Source organism: Lissotriton vulgaris, chromosome 12 (assembly GCF_964263255.1).
Source record: "Lissotriton vulgaris chromosome 12, aLisVul1.2, whole genome shotgun sequence".
Lineage (NCBI taxonomy): Eukaryota > Metazoa > Chordata > Amphibia > Caudata > Salamandridae > Lissotriton > Lissotriton vulgaris.
This window is the reverse complement of record NC_141700.1, coordinates 694,066,680-694,086,945: the sequence shown is the minus strand read 5'-3', so window position 1 is coordinate 694,086,945 and position 20,266 is coordinate 694,066,680.

Sequence of the window (20,266 nt, the reverse complement as noted above, 5' to 3'; positions counted from 1 at the left end):
ATCTTAGCCGATATAGCCCTGCCATGACTTTATTAACAGTCTCCCCACCTGCCAGCTTGGAGGTCCACATGCCCTATTTAGATGTTAGCAGGTCCACAGATGGAAGACCGCTGCGGTGCCACCGTCACGAAAACTTGACCACGATAGGCAAAGGAGGTTGTCGAAGGGAGGACAGCCAGTTTCCCTGCCGGGTCAATCACGATGTGCCTTCCCACTGAGGTGACTGTGGCTGTAAAACCTCCACACCTGAATTGGTACAATGGAAGGGATATAATGCAGAAACTCTCCCTTTCTCACTCACACACTTCCTGTTTCACAATGTATCTGATCTTTCTAAACCTGCCGCTGCTTCATGATGAAAAAACAACACCATTGTGGATGCAAACAATGGTAAGCTACGCTCTTACCTGTTAACTATTGACTTGTCTATTAACATATGTACAGGACTTGTGCATTTATAAATCTCTCTTGCAAGCAATAGCATATCATTGTGCAAAGCGTATGTCTCTAATATTGATGTTCAAGAAATGAAAAAAACTCTCTTGTATCATCATATTGTATGTATACATTTGGTGTAAGCTACCTTAAAAAATGGACACTTGCACAAAAAAGATATACAAATGAAAATGTAAAAGTCACCATATATGTGTGCTAAAAGAAATTCCAAAAATTTGCACATTAAAAATATATGCAACACATATGATAGGGATGTGCACAATGTAACATAATGTAAAAAATGTACTACACAAGCTGTAACCTTTACCGTAGAAATTATTTGTAAAATCAATGTTAGTCACAAATTAGAAGTATTCAACATTTATACCCATGTAATATTTCTCCTTGTTAGTGCAAGTCCTGAACTGTATCCACTTTCAGTAATCACAAATTATTTTATACTGATCAGTAATCAATGTTAAACAAACACACCTGTAGTAATCCATCCAAATAAAATTTGTAACATCAATTACTATGATGATGAATGCCTGCACCTAAATTCAAACGACCTTCACATTCATTGTTAATCAGTGTATGTACTTAAGAAAGTAGACATTTAAAGAATCAGTTGTATTACTGGGTCCTTCGGTGGTGGTGGTGGTGTCCACTCCTGAAACACAGTGGTCAGCTACTTCCCCACCTAGGTTGGCAATATCTCCTTCACCTGCCCCGGATGATGCTAAAGATACATATACAATTGTGTTATTGGATCTGTATAAACAGAACTTATAATGATCTCTGATCACAAAACAGTTCCAAAGTTGTCAGATTTTATCTGCTCAAGGCTCTCAAACTTTGGTTCTACATTACTATAATCTCATGCATGTAGGCAACATTTTCAGAAAACATTTTGTCACAGTTTTGTCATTCCCCACGATAGCTCCTATCTCATGTATGATCTAGTCTCTTTTCCATTATGTCTCTACAGGAACTGTTTCACACCTCTGAATGGTTGGTCTTTGTTGTGTAAAATAGTGAACTAATCTCACCAAAAAGAACATATACACCAAATAAACCTTTGTACAGTGTGTTCACCAGGCCCTAAAATCTGCGTACTTTTCATTCTCAATAAGAAAAATATGAATCAACGTGTGTCAACAAATACTGCAATGCTGTACTAATAGTATGGTAAACTGAAAGCTTTAGGCTTGCAGTTGTTATCTGATGTTCGTTTCCCCGGTCTGCCACGGCGTGTGCCGATTGTGCAGAGGGAATAAACAGAACTAAACAATACTCAGACCCGGGATACTAGTGCCCCACCATTTCTTGTGGTTGATGGTCTAGTTCTCCAAATCCTGCCTTGCCCCATAGGCTGTGTAAAGGCTATTGAAATAGCATCTGGTGCGAATGCACAACGCTGCACAGGTCACTTTATGCTTAGATTTACTGCTTGAATCTTCCCGTCAATAAAATTGGTTTAGAGTGTTGTTATGATTGTTTTATTGGCATTGGTTTTAATAATAGACTGCACTGCATAATATCATATTACCTTAAGGCACCTTTAACCCTTTTGCTTCGTCGGACGGCCCGGCCCTCCGACATAAGTGGGCATGTGCAGAGGATGGCTGGGGGCTGTCCGAACCATGCCCACCCATTATTTCACCCGCACCACTGCAGAATCTGTGCAGAGGTCAACAGGTTAATCAGGTAGACAGCACAAGGACACTTGAAGGCTGAATGTTGCTATCTGACTTTCATTTCCCAAGTCTGCCACAGCATGTCCCGTGGAGGGAATAAACAAAACTAAATGAAACTCAGACTCTAAATAATGGTGCCTGCCATTTCTTGTAGTTGACACTTTAGTTCTCCAAATCCTGCCTTGCCTCATAGGCTGTGTGAAGGCTATTTAAATAGCATCCTGGCGCACACCATCAGTGGGCGTGCTGCCAGCATGCCAACGGCAAGCCCGCTTGCACCCATCCATGACTGGACCCCGCCAGTCCCTAGGAACCCTGCCTTTCGCATGCCAGGACTAAGACCATGACTCTCATATTATATACTAGAGCTGATCTTAACGAAAAATGGAGGCTAACCCCTAGCTCACTATGTATTGGCGGGCTATCTTTAGAACAGGATATGGTCCTCACACATGCAATGAATTTAATTTTGTTTGCTTCCTACCTATCCCCCAGGGCAGGTGTAAACTTTTAGATAACATTATTGGTGGGCCATATTCCTGCATAAAAGACAGGTGGGAATGGTCAGAAACTGTTGTGTCCACAATTTCAGGGGTGTACTGTCTCTACCTAAATGCCTGCTCCATTCCTAAACATGTGCTATAACTAGGGGATCTTCTGGATACAGAAAGACTTCATCTTTGTTTTATCACAGAAACATGGCTGCATCCTCCTGCACAAATGCATTCCCATAGTTTTTCCATTGGATTACAGCTTAAATAGACTTGACAGACAGTCTAAAGTAGGGGGGGGGGGCAATTGACTTTAAAAACACAGTAAAAATAATACTTTCAGAATCATGTAGCACTGACTGGGCAGAGATGGTTATTTTTAAACTTGAACATTGTCAAAGTCCATCTGGAAGCTTGCATTAGTCTATCAACTTCCAGGCGTAAGAAAAAAGTTTAGTTCTAAGCTGATAGAAAGGCTGGCACCTCATTTTATAGTATCAGCGGCCTTCTTGTTGGTCATTGATTTTAACCATCATGCTGAGTAGATTTTTTTGATTTAGCCACAATATGCTTACTCTCGGACCTGGGTTCCTTAGGTATTTATCAAAAAGTGAAACCGGACCTGATATTTTCGAACTCCCCCAACCTACATGTAGACTCTGCTATTTCGCAGGTCTGGACAGATTATTCTACTATTAGCTTCTACTTTGACATGGTAAATTCTAAAAATGGGAATGCAATAGCCCTAAGATTGACAAGATCTTGGAGGAAGGTAGTACCATCTCTATTGCTCCAGTATTCTCTCCCCTTATTTTAAGGGATTATGAAGATATCAATCTATCCTTAAATGATTTTGAGGGAGAACTTATTCAGACATTAGACATCATGGCTCCACTCAAACTCAAGGGGAACAAAAAGAATCCAATATGGTTCTCAGTATCTTTAAAAAGGGGGGAAACTGCTTACAGAAGGCTAGAATGGAAATGGAGAACTACCAAATCTCATGGGGACAAACCTATGTAGAAAACCACATTAGATAACTATCATAGGAACATCAAAGTAGCAAGAAAGTCCTATATAGTAGACAGGATTAATAAGGCAGGCAATTAAGCAAGAGAACCGTATAAGATTTTGAAGGAATTCACTAATCCCACAATTTGTATCTCACCATTTCCAGTCTTTCCACTTCTGTGCAATGAGCTCCCTACTCATTTTCCAGACAGGATCTCCAAGCTCTCCAAATCTTTTCCCAGCAATACAAAACCAGAAGGGCTGACCCTATCTAATTTGTCAGACATTATCAATCCCACGCTCTTGGATACTTTTAATTAAGTTACTACCGAGCAAGTGTTGGCCCTGATTATTACAATCAAATCTGAGTCTCCAGAAGGTCCTGGCCACCTTATATTATGGCCACTGGCCCAGCCCTTCTTGTCCCTGTTACTGATCTACTCAATCTTTTCTTGAGCATGGAATCCTTCCCAGTAAAATGGAAAATAGCTCATGTCAAACTACCAAAAATAAAAATAAATTACAGCTGACCCACAACTGATGACAAACTATAGACCTATATCTCTGCTTCCCTTTCTTGGAAAAGTCATGGAGACCATGGTCAATCGTCAACTCATACCGTTTCTAGAAACCCACTCACTGTTGGATCCATCCCCGTCAGGATTCCGCGCCTCTTATAGTGCCGAAACAGCATTAATGGAGCTCCTGGACTCAATTAGACTCACATTTGACAGAGGAAACTCAGCCATGTATAGTCATTTTGGTTTTTACAAGATTTATCTGCAGCTTTCAACATCATCTCCCATGCAACTTTAGTTCAAAGACTGATGGTGATTGGTGTCAGGGTTAAAGCCTTAGGCTGGCGGAAAAGCTTTCTGGCTGATCGAACTCATTCAGTACAGCTTGATCTTTCCAAATCGTAAATGATAGCACTGGACAAGGGGGTGCCACAGCGTTCGTCTTTGAGCCCCACCATTTTTAATATCTATGTGGCCCACCCTAGGCAAAGTGATAGGATCGTGCAGATTTGATGTCATCTCGTATGCAGATGACACATAACTTGTCATCACTATGGGCCCAACCCTGAATCCACCAAACTAAGAATCGATGAATGTATGACTATGGTTGCTCTCTGGATGCCAGCCGACTACCTTCAGCTGTACATTGGTTGCTCCTTGGGAAAGCTCACTCCCACTGGTCTAATAACAGGTGGCCCAGTGAGCTGGGGCCGATTCCTATCCCCAAAAAACAGTAAAAAAATCTTGGTGTTCTAATTGATGCAAAATTGTCTATGAAAGAACATGTTAACTCAGACTCTGTAATGTGTTTCAGCTTGAAATGTATGCTCAGAAAAATCTTCCACTGGCCACCATTTGCAGACCAGGCGGTCCCTCATTCAGGTACTCATTGTGAGTCACCTGGACTGCGGTAATGCCTTAATGCTTGCTATGAATAAGGGTCTTTTTTCTAAGCTTCATCTTATACAGAATACAGCTGCCCACCTGGTCTGCGACCTTCCCTCTCGCTCTCCTTCCGAACCCACGTTGAGATCTTTGCACTGGCTCCTTATACGAAAGCTTGCCCTTTTTAAGCCCCTACGCTTGGTCCACAAGTCTCTAAATGGAAGAAGCTCATGTTACTTACAAAATAAATTAGAGTCCTACATTCCCACTCGAAATCTTAGATCTAGGGAGCAACCGTTACTACACCCCCAGCGTATTTGTCTTACCAGTTATGGGGGCCACTCATTTTCTTTTTTAGCCCCCCAACACAGGAATCAGCTGCCTCTATATCTACTCTATTGTGTCGATCTAACCTCTTAAAAAAATTGTTAAAAAATGGCTCTTCAATCCGTAAGCTTTTATCTAATTTTAACCTGAGTATGTGCTCGAGAGCCGGGAGACCCCTTTGATGGTGATGTCAGCACTTAATAAATGTATTTAATGGTACATAACATAGCAAAGCAGGTAACCTTTGTTTGGGCATTTCACATTGGTAACATTTACTTCGTGTCACTAAAGTAAATGTAAATTGTCAAAAATTATAAATGAATTTTGTAGTAATGTGGCTTAGCAATGTATCACATACTGTGTAGATGCCCATGCTGTTGAAGACAGTGTGATACAGATATTTGTGTGGATTGACAAATGACTTCTACAGCATAAGTAAATACATAGCATTGTATTTTAACTGTCATGTGCTTTTAAGATATTATCATATCGAAATAAAGCTTTGTACTTGTACTACCCAACATCATTGTCCTCTGTAAGGAACTTGGGCCATATGTATCTATACATTTCCCCATAGACACAGAATGGGCAAAACCCTTTGATACATCTGGCCCAAAATGATATGATTTTTCACATCCCTAACTACACTTCACTCAGGAACTCAAAGGGACCTTGTAGCCTGTGTTAATGGAAAAATACCAGCTAGACAGATTCCCATATACATTTCAGACATTTATCTGTTCTTCTTGTGAGTCAGAGAACTGGATATACAGGGAGAGGCCCTCCTGAGCCAGCAAGTCCAGCTCCTCTGGCGAGAAGGCAGGGGTCCTCTCACTTTTTTGACCAGCCATCATTGCTCCCAGAGGTAAGTATCAACAGCAAAAGTGGTGGAGGTCTTTATGGCAGCAGTGTTAGGAAGCAAGTGAGCTTTTTTCTTACCGCTGCGTACATGTATGTGACATACGCGATCGAAGATGGACACAGCCATTGGCCTTATGTTAGCCTATGGCTGTGTTCATTCTGGAGTTTATTGCCCACTAAGCGGTCAAGTTCCCCAGTGGGTCTGTTTCCAAATGTTTTATCAGCGAGGTCAGGCATAGGCCACTCAAAATGGGGGCATTGATATTTAAACTTCAATGGACACTCCTTTAAAAAATAAACATTTATATGTAGTGTGTTACTGTGCTGATAAGCGATATTAGCACAATGTGGTTTACATCGCCATTGATTGTATTTTTGGCAGAACATTTTTAAAAAATAATTGTGTAAATAATAGATTTAATATGTATTATTTACACAATTGTCTTTGTTATCTTAATTTTATCCTATATACGTCATTTGTGAAGAATAAAGGACAACAAGCAAATGTTTGAATAAAATATATAGTTAAACCATATACATTATGTAGCACTACATGACTTTAGTGTTAATTATCAAATATGTTGCTGTGGAAAATGTGATAACTGTTCAAATATCTTTCCAATGTAGACATCTGAACCCTGGAAGAGTGAGGAGACGGTAGCCTTAGGTGTAACATTAATTTCCAGACCTTGCCACCATGGGAGAAAGGAAGATAATCAAGAAGTTCAGGTTGAATAGGCAAACTATACTGGGTTTATGTCATCAAACGGAACCAGTTCTTCAGCCTCACAACAGAAATCCCACATCTATTACACTAATTGTCAAACTCATGGCAGTACTTGATTTGGTGCCAACTGGATCCTTCCAATATACTGTGTCAGCATGAGGTGGAATGTCATAACCAACATTCAGTGGTGTGCCACAAGAAATTATATCTTCAGTGCTAAAATACATCAACATCTTCATCCAGTTTCCATGGCAGCAGTATTTAGCCAATGTGGAGGTAGACTTTTGCATATTGTGTCATCTACCACATGTGATTGGAGTCATTGATGGCACACATATTGCCTTAGTGCCACCACTCACCGGGGAACAGGTCTACAGGAATCACAAACACTTCCATTGAATCAACATGCAAGTTGACTTCTTACCAGATTTGTACATCACAAGTGTTTGTGCACATTTTCCCTGCTCTGCAGATAATTCCTTTGTATTACAGACCAGCTCCATACCCCTTCAAATGTCCCAACGTGGAGCTGAAAGGGCCTGGCTTGTTGATCAGTATAATCTTTCATAATATTTTTCGAGAACTTCTAGGTAATTTGAAATTGTTTTATATTTTTTGGCACTTTTTTTGTCGTCCGTCTGGGAGACTCAGCTTATCCAAACTGACCATGGTTGTTTGCACCGCTGAGGAATCCAACAATGACATGAGAAGTCTGCTTCAATGAGGCCCATGGAAGAACATGGCAGCCAGTGGAGCACGCTTTTGGGCTCCTACAGGTAAGAATTAGTTGTCTGGACAAAACTTGTGGAGGCCAACTCTACTCACCTGATAAGGTCTGCAAAATTACCATCGCCAGCTGCATGCTACACATCTCTCTACGATGGGACATCCCTTAAATCACATAGGATGGAGACCATGATGAGCCACTGGGTGAGGATCCTGAAATGTCAAATGAAGATGATAGTGGTGAAGAGGAAGGAGTTGACTTACATCAAGATGTCATTGACAACTTCTTCTCATGATTGTAGGTAGATCTTTACATGTTATCACTTTCACGGTTACACCAACTATTGATGTGATGATGAGAGAAGCATGTGCTGGTAATTTGTTAGGAAGGGTAAGTTCAGGGACATTCAGGGCAAAGGTGTTTGTTGATCAAAGTTTTGACACATTGACTACTTTGTTCAGTTACATCGTTTACCTCTGATTGTTTTGTGCAACACTGTCCTTCAAAAGCTGATTTTATAATGTGTCTAATACGTTATGTTTGATTCGTAGTCTTTTTGTTTGGAATTGTTTTAGGTTCCTTCACCTTGTCATCTTCATTTGGACACTTCAGAGTTGTGAAATTTGCAGTTATATGGTGCTGTGTCAAAGTGGGTTGATCATGAGAATGTCAGACACAGGCTTTGCGTGTACACATCTTGTACCAAGGCAACTTGCACTGTGAATGAATGATTACATTGGACTTGTTCTCCATCGTGTGTTGGCTCTAAGGCAATATGTGTGCCATCATTAGTTCAAACCACATCTGGTAGTGGCGCCAACTCTTTCTAATGTCTCTTCACATTGGCAAAATTCTCATTGTGTGTAAAGTGTATGTAGCTATTGATATGTCTCATCAATGTAGGACATACAGTTTGTGGCACTCCACTGAAACTTGGTTGTGACATTCCACCATTTACTGAAACAGTAGATGTTAAAGTTCCTGTGTTCTCAAAATGTAGTCCTGCCATGTTTGTGTTTATTGGTGTTATTGATGTGGGATTCCTTATGTGAGCCAGAAGATCTGGCTCCAGATTATGACATGAGTCAATGGTAATTGCCATGTTCAATCTGATTGTTTTGAATATATCCCCTTCTGCCATGTTGGTACGGCCTGAAACTGGAAATATGAGAACTGGCACTGAGTGTAAGTGACATGCATGGATTGTTATGTTACTAAAAATTCTGACAGACAATTCTTGGACAAATGGAATACACACAGTAGGAGATGCTTTAACGCTTTATTGTTTTGGGAAGTCATGGTTGGGAACTTGAGAAAAACATTACCTTCTTGCAAATTATCTATATTTACACAATAATTTGATTTTTGTCGTTGTAAAGCTATGATGGAAGGAAGCAACAGCATTCAGTCAATAAGTTCTTGAGTTGCAAATTTAATTAACTAAATGTGAAGAAATCAAATAAGGTGAAAATGAAAAGCAAACCAAAAAGTGAAGAAGTCAGTTATGGTGAATGAAACCAAAGTTGGAGAGCCAACATTGTTTGAAGTCCAATGTCCAAAGTACGACTGGCATCAGAAAGGCATATGTGTCCAGTAATAGTCTGCAGAGTGAATGGTAGTCACACACAGCAGAAAATTAGGGTTGTGGATTCTTGCTAGTGGTGGCACGTGTCTAGCCATCCTCAGCTCCTGATAATATGCAAGGACGTCCCCTTCTGATGGGAAAGATCCACAGTTGCTGTGCCTGGGGTGGTTTCAGGTGGTTCTTCCTGTAGCAGGGCCTCCCTTCCTGTGGCTGTGGCAGATGGAGATGTCTCAGATGTTTTAGGATGACAGGAAAGGGTAGATGGTGCTGAAAAAGCCCTGCACATATGGGTAGAAATGTCCTGCAGCACCCCAGTCGGGAGCCCATATTGGAGGTGTGAGCCTCCATCGAATAATTGAGCGCCCTGCTTCATCTCCCGGAGCTCTGTGAGTATCTGGCCCTTCATGTCTTGGGACTGATGTTAGGTTTCTAAGACTTGGTTGATGGTGGCCTGAGTGAGAGTGACCACAGTAGCCTTATTATGCTGGCACACAAAATCCCTCCAAAGATCCCTACCCTCATTACAATGTGCTCCTGGTCCAGTGTGCGTCATTCGACTGGGTTCTGGGTGAGCTGGAGCTGGTGGTGCTGTGAACTCAATATTACCTAAAACTGGGGGGCACATGATCAGTAAGCCTGGGTGGTGACATACACCCCGCTCGCAGAGTTTGCGAAGTTTCGGTAACTTTTCGTTCACGCAAAGCGGGTAGTTACCGAATACTACGCAATCTACAACGTAGTGTAGTTTTTCTTCCTCGCACGCTCAATATGCATTCTCGCGGGCACGGTAACGACTTACCGTGATTCTGCGTTCGCCGACTCGATTTTCTATCCGTTTGCATTCTCCACGAGGTTTGGGATCCGGCCGCATGATCCCGCGAGACTGTGCGAACACGTCATTCGAACGTGCAGTGTTGGTAAGATCGAGTTCCCGAACATGCAGAAACTACAATCTGGCAAAGAATATCTCTCTTGCAGGATAAAACCTTCTCGAAAATGATCATTGTGCTCATAAAAACTCCTCAGATTGTGATTTGGATGTAGTCTTTTGTGCCAGGAGTCCTTTTTTTAAGCTCTTTTTTTCAAGAGAAAAGAAGTGTCCCTGAGTCTCAAATTCCCTGTTCCTGTCCAGCAGGCTCCTTCCAGTGCTTTGTCCATTTGCTGTCCACTTTCATTTTGATTTGGAGCTGGAAGGATCACTTTTTGTCTGTCTGCTGCATCATATCTTTGGATTGGATTTGAGGACTTTTAGATTTGAGATTTCATTTTACAAGTAAGTTGGAGAACTAGTGTACATGTTTGTTTGATTGGGGCTTGTTTGTAACTACAGTTTTCTGGGATTTTCATCCTTTAAAAAAATTATTGTTGTGTGTAGCCTGCACTTTCAGTAGTGGCCTAGTTGTTTTTTAGGTCAAGTGGTGTTGCAGTGCGAAGCACTGCCGCCACGAGTCTTATAGCTGCTGTCTGTGCCTCCAAGGGAGGCAGAGCTAGCTACAGACCTGTGCACGAGCCGATTCTACTATGGGCACGAGCCGATTCAGGTCTGTGAACGTGCTTCACAGTGGAACAGCTTGTGCGCTGCAAGTAACAATTATCACAGCATGAGACCCCACTTATCACAGCATGTCAACAGGCACCCCAGGCTGCTGGAGCACTCAACTATAATTAATGTGCAGTTGAGTGCTCCAGCAGCATGGGGCGCCTCTCTGTATGCTGTGATAATTATCACTTTGGGGCCTCATGCTGTGATAATTAGGGCGGCATGCTCTATTTGCAGCACTGAACATTTTCAAAGAAGGCAAAGCAGCAACATTCATTGGAGACACTCACCCTCACTCACCCTCACGCTCTCCCCCCCTCATCCCCTCACACCCCCTGATCCCTCACACCCCTCCTCACCCTCACACCCCCTCACTCTCACACACTCTCACTCACCCTCTCATCCTCACACACCCTCTCACCCCCTCACCTTCACACCCCTCACCCTCACACACCCTCTCCCCCCTCACCTTCACACCCCCTCACCCTCACTCACCCTTTCACCCCCTCACACCGCCTCACCCTCACACCCATACCCCTCACCCTCACTACCCCTCAACCACCCTCACCCTCATCCTCACACCCCCTCATGCCCTCACCCCCTCACCCTCTCACTCCCCCTGACCCCTCACACACCTCCTCACCTTACACACACCCTCACTCTCACACACCCTCACCCTCACTCACCCTCTCACCCACACACACCCTCTCACCCCCACACCCTCACTCACCCTCTCACCCTCTCACCCTCTCACCCTCACACCCCCTCACCCTCATACCCCCTCACCCTCACACTGCCTCACCCTCACACCGCCTCACCCTCACACCCTCACCCTCACACCCTCACCCTCACACCCTCACCCTCACACCCTCACCCTCACACCCCCCACCCTCACACCCCTCACACCCCTCACACCCCTCACCCTCACACCCCTCACCCTCACACCCCTCACCCCTCACCCCCTCACTACCCCTCAACTACCCTCACACCCCCTCACCCTCACACCCCCTCACCCTCACACCCCCTCACCCTCACACCCCTCACATACCCTCACTCACCCTCACACCCCCTCACTCACCCTCACACCCCCTCACCCTCTCACCCTCACTCACCCTCACACCCCATCACCCCCTCACTCTCACACACCCTCACCCCACTCACCCTCACATCCCCTCACACACCCTCACTCACTCTCACACCCTCACCCTCCCTCACCCTCTCACCCTCACACACCATCACCCTCAAAAACCCTCACCCTCACACCCCCTCACCCCCCTCACCCTCACTCACCCTCACCCTCACACTCACACACACTCACACACCATCACATACCCTCACATACCCTCACCAGCATAGCATAACAAAACATAGCATAACGAAACACAGCATAGCATAGCATAACAAACAAAAGCATAGGATAGCAAAAGCACAGCATAACAAAACAAAGCATAGGATAGCAAAACAAAACATAGCATAGCATAACAAAACAAAACATAGCATAGCAAAACACAACAAAGCATAGCATAACAAAACACAACAAAACATAGCATAGAATAACAAAACATAGCATAACAAAACAAAGCATAACATAAAGCATAGCAAAACAAAACATATCATAGTAAAACAAAACATAGCATAGCATAACATAACAACAAAACATAGCAGAACAAAACATAGCAGAATAAAACATAGCATAACATAACATAAAACAAAGCATAGCATAACAAAACATAGCATAACAAAACATAGCAAAACACAGCAAAACATGGCATAGCATAACAAAACAAACCATAGCATAACAAAGAATAGCAAAACAAAACATAGCATAGTAAAACAAAACATAGCATAACATAACAACAAAACAGCAGAGCAAAACAGCAGAACATAACAAAACATAGCATAACATAACATAAAACAGCATAGCATAACAAAACATAGCAAAACACAACAAAATATAGCATAGCATAACTAAACACAACAAAACATAGCATACATAACAAAACACAGCATTGCAAAGCATAGCAAAACATAGCATAGCATAAGAAAACACAACAAAACAAAGCTTAGCATAACAAAACATAGTATAACAAAGCATAGCATAGCATAACAAAGCATAGCATAGCATAACAAAACATAGCATAACAAAACATAGCATAGCAAAACAAAGCATAGCATAATAAAACAACAAAACATAGCATTACAAATCATAGCAAAACACAACATAGCATAACAAAAAGCATAGGATAACAAAACTAAACATAGCATAGCATAACATAACAAAACAAAGCATAGGATAGCAAAACAAAACATAGCATAGCATAACAAAACATAGCATAACAAAACACAACAACACATAGCAGAACAAAACATAGCCTAACATAACTTAAAACAAAGCATAGCTTAACAAAACAGCAAAACACAACAAAACATAGCATAACACACAACAAAACATAGCATACATAACAAAACATCGCATTGCAAAGCATAGCAAAACCTAGCATGCCATAACAAAACACAACAAAAAATAGCATAGCATAACAAAATACAACATAGCATAGCATAACAAAACACAACATAGCATAGCCTAACAAAACAACACTTGGCATAGCATAACAAAACATAGCATAACAAAGCATAGCATAACAAAGCATAGCATAACAAAACAGCATAGCAAAACAAAGCATAGCAGAATAAAACAACAAAACATAGCATAACATAACAAAAAATAGCATAACAAAGCATAGCATATCAAAACACAACAAAACATAGCATAGCATAACAAAACAAAGCATAGGATAGCAAAACAAAACATAGCAATACACAACAAAACATAGCAAAACACAACAAAACATAGCACAGCAAAACAAAACATAATAGCATAGCAAAACATAGCATATCAAACACAACAAAACATAGCATAGCATAACAAAACCTAGCATAGCAAAACAAAGCATAGCATAATAAAACACAACATATAGCATAGCATAACAAAGCATAGCATAACAAAGCAAAGCATAGCAAAACATAGCATAGCAAAACATAGCATAGCATAACAAAACATAACATAGCATAACAAAACATAGCATAGCATAACAAAACATACCATAACAAAACATAACATAGCAAAACAAAGCATAGCATAGCAAAACACAACAAAACATAGCAAAGCATAACAAAGCATAGCATAGCATAACAAAGCATAGCATAGCATAACAAACACAACAAAACATAGCATAGCATAACAAAACAAAGCATAGAATAGCAAAACATAGCATAGCATAATAAAACAAAGCATAACAAAACATTGCATAGCATAACAAAACATAGCATAACATAACAAAACATAGCATAGCAAAATAAAACACAACAACACATAGCATAACAAAACATAGCAAAACACAACAAAACATAGCATAGCATAACAAAACAAACCATAGGCTAGCAAAACATAGCATATCATAATAAAACAAAGCATAACAAAACATTGCATAGCATAACAAAACATAGCATGACATAACAAAACATAGCATAGCAAAACAAAACACAACAACACATAGCATAACAAAACATAGCAAAACACAACAAAACATAGCATAGCATAACAAAACAAAGCATAGGCTAGCAAAACATAGCATAGCATAATAAAACAAAGCATAACAAAACATTGCATAGCATAACAAAACATAGCATAACATAACAAAACATAGCATAGCTTAACAAAACACAACAAAGCATTGCAAAGCATAACAAAACAAAGCATAGGATAGCAAAAAAACATAGCATAGCATAACAAAACAAAGCATAGAATAGCAAAACAAAACATTGTATAACAAAACATAGCATAACATAACAAAACATAGCATAGCATAACAAAACACAACAACACATAGCATAACAAAACATCGCAAAACACAACAAAACATAGCATAGCTTAACAAAACACAACAAAACATAGCATCACAAAACAAAACATATCATAGCCCAGCAAAACATAGCATAGCATACCAAACACAACAAAACATAGCATAGCATAGCAAAACAAAGCATAACACACACAACCACACACACACACACACACACACACACACAACCACTCACACACAACCACAACCACACAAAACCACACACACAACTATCTATCTATCTATTGCCCTCACTATCTATCTATCGCCCTCACTCTATCTATCTCCCTCGCTCTATCTATCTATCTATCTATCTATCTATCTATCTATCTATCTATCTATCTATCTATCTATCTATCTATCTATCTATCTATCTATCTAACACCTTCACTCTATCTATCGCTCTCACTCTATCTATCTATCGGCCTCACTCTATCAATCTATCTATCTTTTGCCCTCACTCTATCTATCGCCCTCACTCTATCTATCTATCGCCCTCACTCTATCTATCGCCCTCACTCTATCTATCTATCGCCCTCACTCTATCTTGCTATCGCCCTCACTATCTATCTATTGCCCTCACTATCTGTCTATCACCCTCACTTTATCTATCTATCTATCTATCTATCGCCCTCACTCTATCGCCCTCACTCTATCTATTACCCTCACGCTATCTATCTATCGCCCTCACTCTATCTACCTATTGACCTCACTCTATCTATCGCCCTCACTCTATCTATCTAATCGCCCTCACTCTATCTATCTATCTATCTATCTATCTATCTATCTATCTATCTATCTATCTATCTATCTATCTATCTATCTATCTATCTATCTATCTATCTATCTATCTATCTATCTATCTATCTATCGCCTTCACTCTATCTATCGCCTTCACTCTATCTATCGCCTTCACTCTATCTATCGCCCTCACTCTATCTATCGCCCTCACTCTATCTATCTATCTATCTATCTATCTATCTATCTATCTATCTATCTATCTATCTATCTATCTATCTATCTATCTATCTATCTATCTATCTATCTATCTATCTATCTATCTATCTATCTATCTATCTATCTATCTATCTATCTATCTATCTATCTATCGCCTTCACTCTATCTATCGCCCTCACTCTATCTATCTATCTATCTATCTATCTATCTATCTATCTATCTATCTATCTATCTATCTATCTATCTATCTATCTATCTATCTATCTATCTATCTATCTATCTATCTATCTATCGCCTTCACTCTATCGCTCTCACTCTATCTATCGACCTCACTCTATCAATCTATCTATCTTTTGCCCTCACTCTATCTATCGCCCTCACTCTATCTATCACCCTCACTCTATCTATCTATCGCCCTCATTCTATATTGCTATCGCCCTCACTATCTATCTATTGCCCTCACTATCTGTCTATCACCCTCACTCTATCTATCGCCCTCACTCTATCGCCCTCACTCTATCTATTACCCTCACGCTATCTATCGCCCTCACTCTATCTACCTATTGGCCTCACTCTATCTATCGCCCTCACTCTATCTATCTAATCGCCCTCACTCTATCTATCTATCTATCGCCTTCACTCTATCTATCGCCTTCACTCTATCTATCGCCTTCACTCTATCTATCTATCTATCTATCTATCTATCTATCTATCTATCTATCTATCTATCTATCTATCTATCTATCTATCTATCTATCTATCTATCTATCTATCTATCTATCTATCTATCTATCTATCTATCTATCTATCTATCTATCTATCTATCTATCTATCCATCTATCTATCTATCTATCGCCTTCACTCTATCGCCCTCACTCTATCTATCTATCTATCGCCCTCACTCTATCGCCCTCACTCTATCTATTACCCTCACGCTATCTATCGCCCTCACTCTATCTACCTATTGGCCTCACTCTATCTATCGCCCTCACTCTATCTATCTAATCGCCCGCACTCCATCTATCTATCAATCTATCTATCTATCAATCTATCTATCTATCTATCTATCTATCTATCTATCTATCTATCTATCTATCTATCTATCTATCTATCTATCTATCTATCTATCTATCTATCGCCTTCACTCTATCGCCCTCACTCTATCTATCACCCTCACTCACTCTATCTATCTATCTATCTATCTATCTATCTATCTATCTATCTATCTATCTATCTATCTATCTATCTATCTATCTATCTATCTATCTATCTATCTATCTATCTATCTATCTATCTATCTATCTATCTATCTATCTATCTATCTATCTATCACCTTTACTCTATCGCCCTCACTCTATCTATCAATGTATCTATCTATCTATCGGCCTCACTCTATCAATCTATCGGCCTCACTCTATCAATCTATCGGCTTCACTCTATCTATCGCCCTCACTCTATCTATCAATCTATCTATCGCCCTCACTCTATCTATCGCCCTCACTCTATCTATCGCCCTCACTCTATCTATTGCCCTCACTCTATCTATCGCCCTCACTCTATCTATCTATCGCCCTGACTCTATCTATCTATCGCCCTCACTCTATCTATCGCCCTAACTCTATCTATCTATCTATCGCCCTCACTTAACCTATCGCCCTCACTCAACCTATCGCCCTCACTCAACCTATCGCCCTCACTCAACCTATCACCCTCACTCAACCTATCGGCCTCACTCTATCTATCGCCCTCACTCTATCTATCGCCCTCACTCTATCTATCTATCGCCCTGACTCTATCTATCTATCTATCTATCTATCGCCCTCACTCTATCTATCGCCCTAACTCTATCTATCGCCCTCACTCAACCTATCGCCCTCACTCAACCTATCGCCCTCACTCAACCAATCGCCCTCACTCAACCTATCGCCCTCACTCAACCTATCGCCCTCACTCTATCTATCTATCTATCGCCCTAACTCTATCTATCTATCTATCGCCCTCACTCTATCTATCTATCGCCCTCACTCTATCTATATGTCTATCGCCCTCACTCTATCTATCTATCGCCCTCACTCTATCGCCCTCACTCAACCTATCGCCCTCACTCAACCTATTGCCCTCACTCAACCTATCGCCCTCACTCTATCTATCGCCCTCACTCTATCTATCGCCCTCACTCAACCTATCGCCCTCACTCTATCTATCGCCCTCACTCTATCTATCGCCCTCACTCTATCTATCTATCGCCCTCACTCTATCTATCTATCTAGATACTGATCGCCATCACTCTATCTATCCATCTAGATACTGATCGCCATCACTCTATCTATTTATCTAGATACTGATCGCCATCACTCTATCTATTTATCTAGATACTGATCGCCATCACTCTATCTATTTATCTAGATACTGATCGCCATCACTATCTATTTATCTAGATACTGATCGCCATCACTCTATCTGTTTATCTCTCTATCGCCCTCACTCTATCTATCTATCGCCCTCCCTCTATCTATCGCATCACCACAGCATCACTCAGCACCACCACAGCATCACTAAGGGGCACAACAACATCACTCAGCGCTACCACAGGATCATTGAATGCCACAGCATCACTAGTCGACACCACAACATCACTCAGCGCCACCACAGCATCAATCTGTGCAACCATTCAACAACAACTGGGTCAAATATGTTCTCTCAATGTTTCCAGCTTTATTACAAATGTCACAAAAAGAGGTTAGTATTTCACTTCTGTTCTTGGATTTTCGTCACAATAAAATACACTGAACATATTCTTCTCAAAAGTTATTTACAAAAGTTTAAGCTATTGCCATTTTAAATTACAATAACTTTTATTTAAGTATTAATTATTAAAAAAATTAAAAGCCATTGTTATTTGTAATATCAATACATCTAAGTCACGTGAATACAACACATATTGCATTACAAATGCTATAGGTGTCACAAGTTATAACTATTGGCATTGTAAATGACAAATCTATTATTTTTGCTATTTTCAAAACCAACACATAAATAAAAAATGTGTCATTTACAATACCAATAGCTCAAACTTTCCTAATGCGAGACCTTATGCATTGCAAATGCTTGTTTTATTTCAGCCATTAGGCCCTGAGGTACCATGGGTCCATGTTTCTGTGGTGTTTGTTGAATTTAAACATCATGTAGGGCATGGATGGCATAGGATTGAATTGCTAAATGTGGTTGTGGTGTATTTCACTGTTTGGGTGTGTTTGTTAAATACCTTTGTTGGATGTGTGTGTGTGTTTGATGCGTAACTTTCCAATCCTTTCGTAGCCCTGTTGATTTTAGTTTTTGCATTTTTGTATTAAAGCTGTGTTGTTTAGCAGGCCTCCTTTGTCTGATCATATATAGGCCTGCTTCAGTTCATTGTTTTTCATGGCCTGTTGTGACTGTGAGTGACCATGTGGCTTGGGCTATTTTGTGGTGGTAGTTTAGTAATGTGCTTCTTTTTCCATGTAGGCCTGCATGTCTTTTCTTTGTTCCCTTTGGCTTATGCTTGTTGTTGTTGTGGCCTCATCATGTGGGTGGCAGCCATTTTGTGAAGGCAGGCAGTGTGCTTTTGGCATAGGCTTGCATTGTCTGCCTTCTATTTCTTTTTGTTGTGGGTGGCTAGCGGCCATTTTGTGCAGCCATCCAGGCAGTGTGCTTGCTTTTGCCATAGGCTTCAGTTCCAAGCTTGTGGCCTTGTCTGCCAGTAGGCCCAGAGATAGTCATCATCATGGGTGCATAAAAACTGTTTCTGTGTTGTCTGTTGAATTTTAACACCAAAGGATGGCATTGGATTGAATTGCAAAATTTAGTTTTTGTAGTGGAATTTCAGTTTTTGGTTGTGTGTTAAACAAATAGGGCTTTCAGCCAGTAGGTAATCCTAGGCGTTCAGCTCGCGTAGTTTTGGCAACTCTGCACAGCGCGACAACGCGGAATTACAGTTTTTGTCTTCTTTGCGCGCTCAATATGCGTGTTCGCGCACGCAATAACGACTTTTTGTACAGTTCGCGATGCCAAACACGCAGAATTTGCAATCTGGCGAACAATATCTCTCGAGCAGCATAAAACCTTCTCGAAAATGATGATTTTGCTCATTTTGCTAAAAAACCTCCTCAGGTTGTCATTTGGCTGTAGTTTTTGGAGCATGGAGTCATTTTGTTTTTACAATTTTTTAAAAGAGGACGGACGTTCCCCAGAGACTCCGACTTCCTGTTCCTGTCCTTTGTATTCACTTTCTTGTTATTGTGGTGGGTGACCTGACCATGTGGGTGGCTGCCATTTTGTGAAGTCAGGCATTGTGCTTTTACCATTGGCCTGCATTGTCTGTCTTGTATTCCTTTTCTTGTTTTTGTGAGTGGCCTGGCCATGTGGTGGTGCCCATTTTGTGGGACCAGCCACTGTGCTTTTGCCATAGGCCTCCAAGCTTGTGGCTTAGTCTGCCAGTAGGTCCAGAGGTACTACTCATCAATCATCATGGGTGCATGAAAGCTAAACAACTGTTTTTGTGTTGTCTGTTGACTTTTAACATCATGTATGGCATGGATCGCATGGATTGAATTGCAAAATGTGG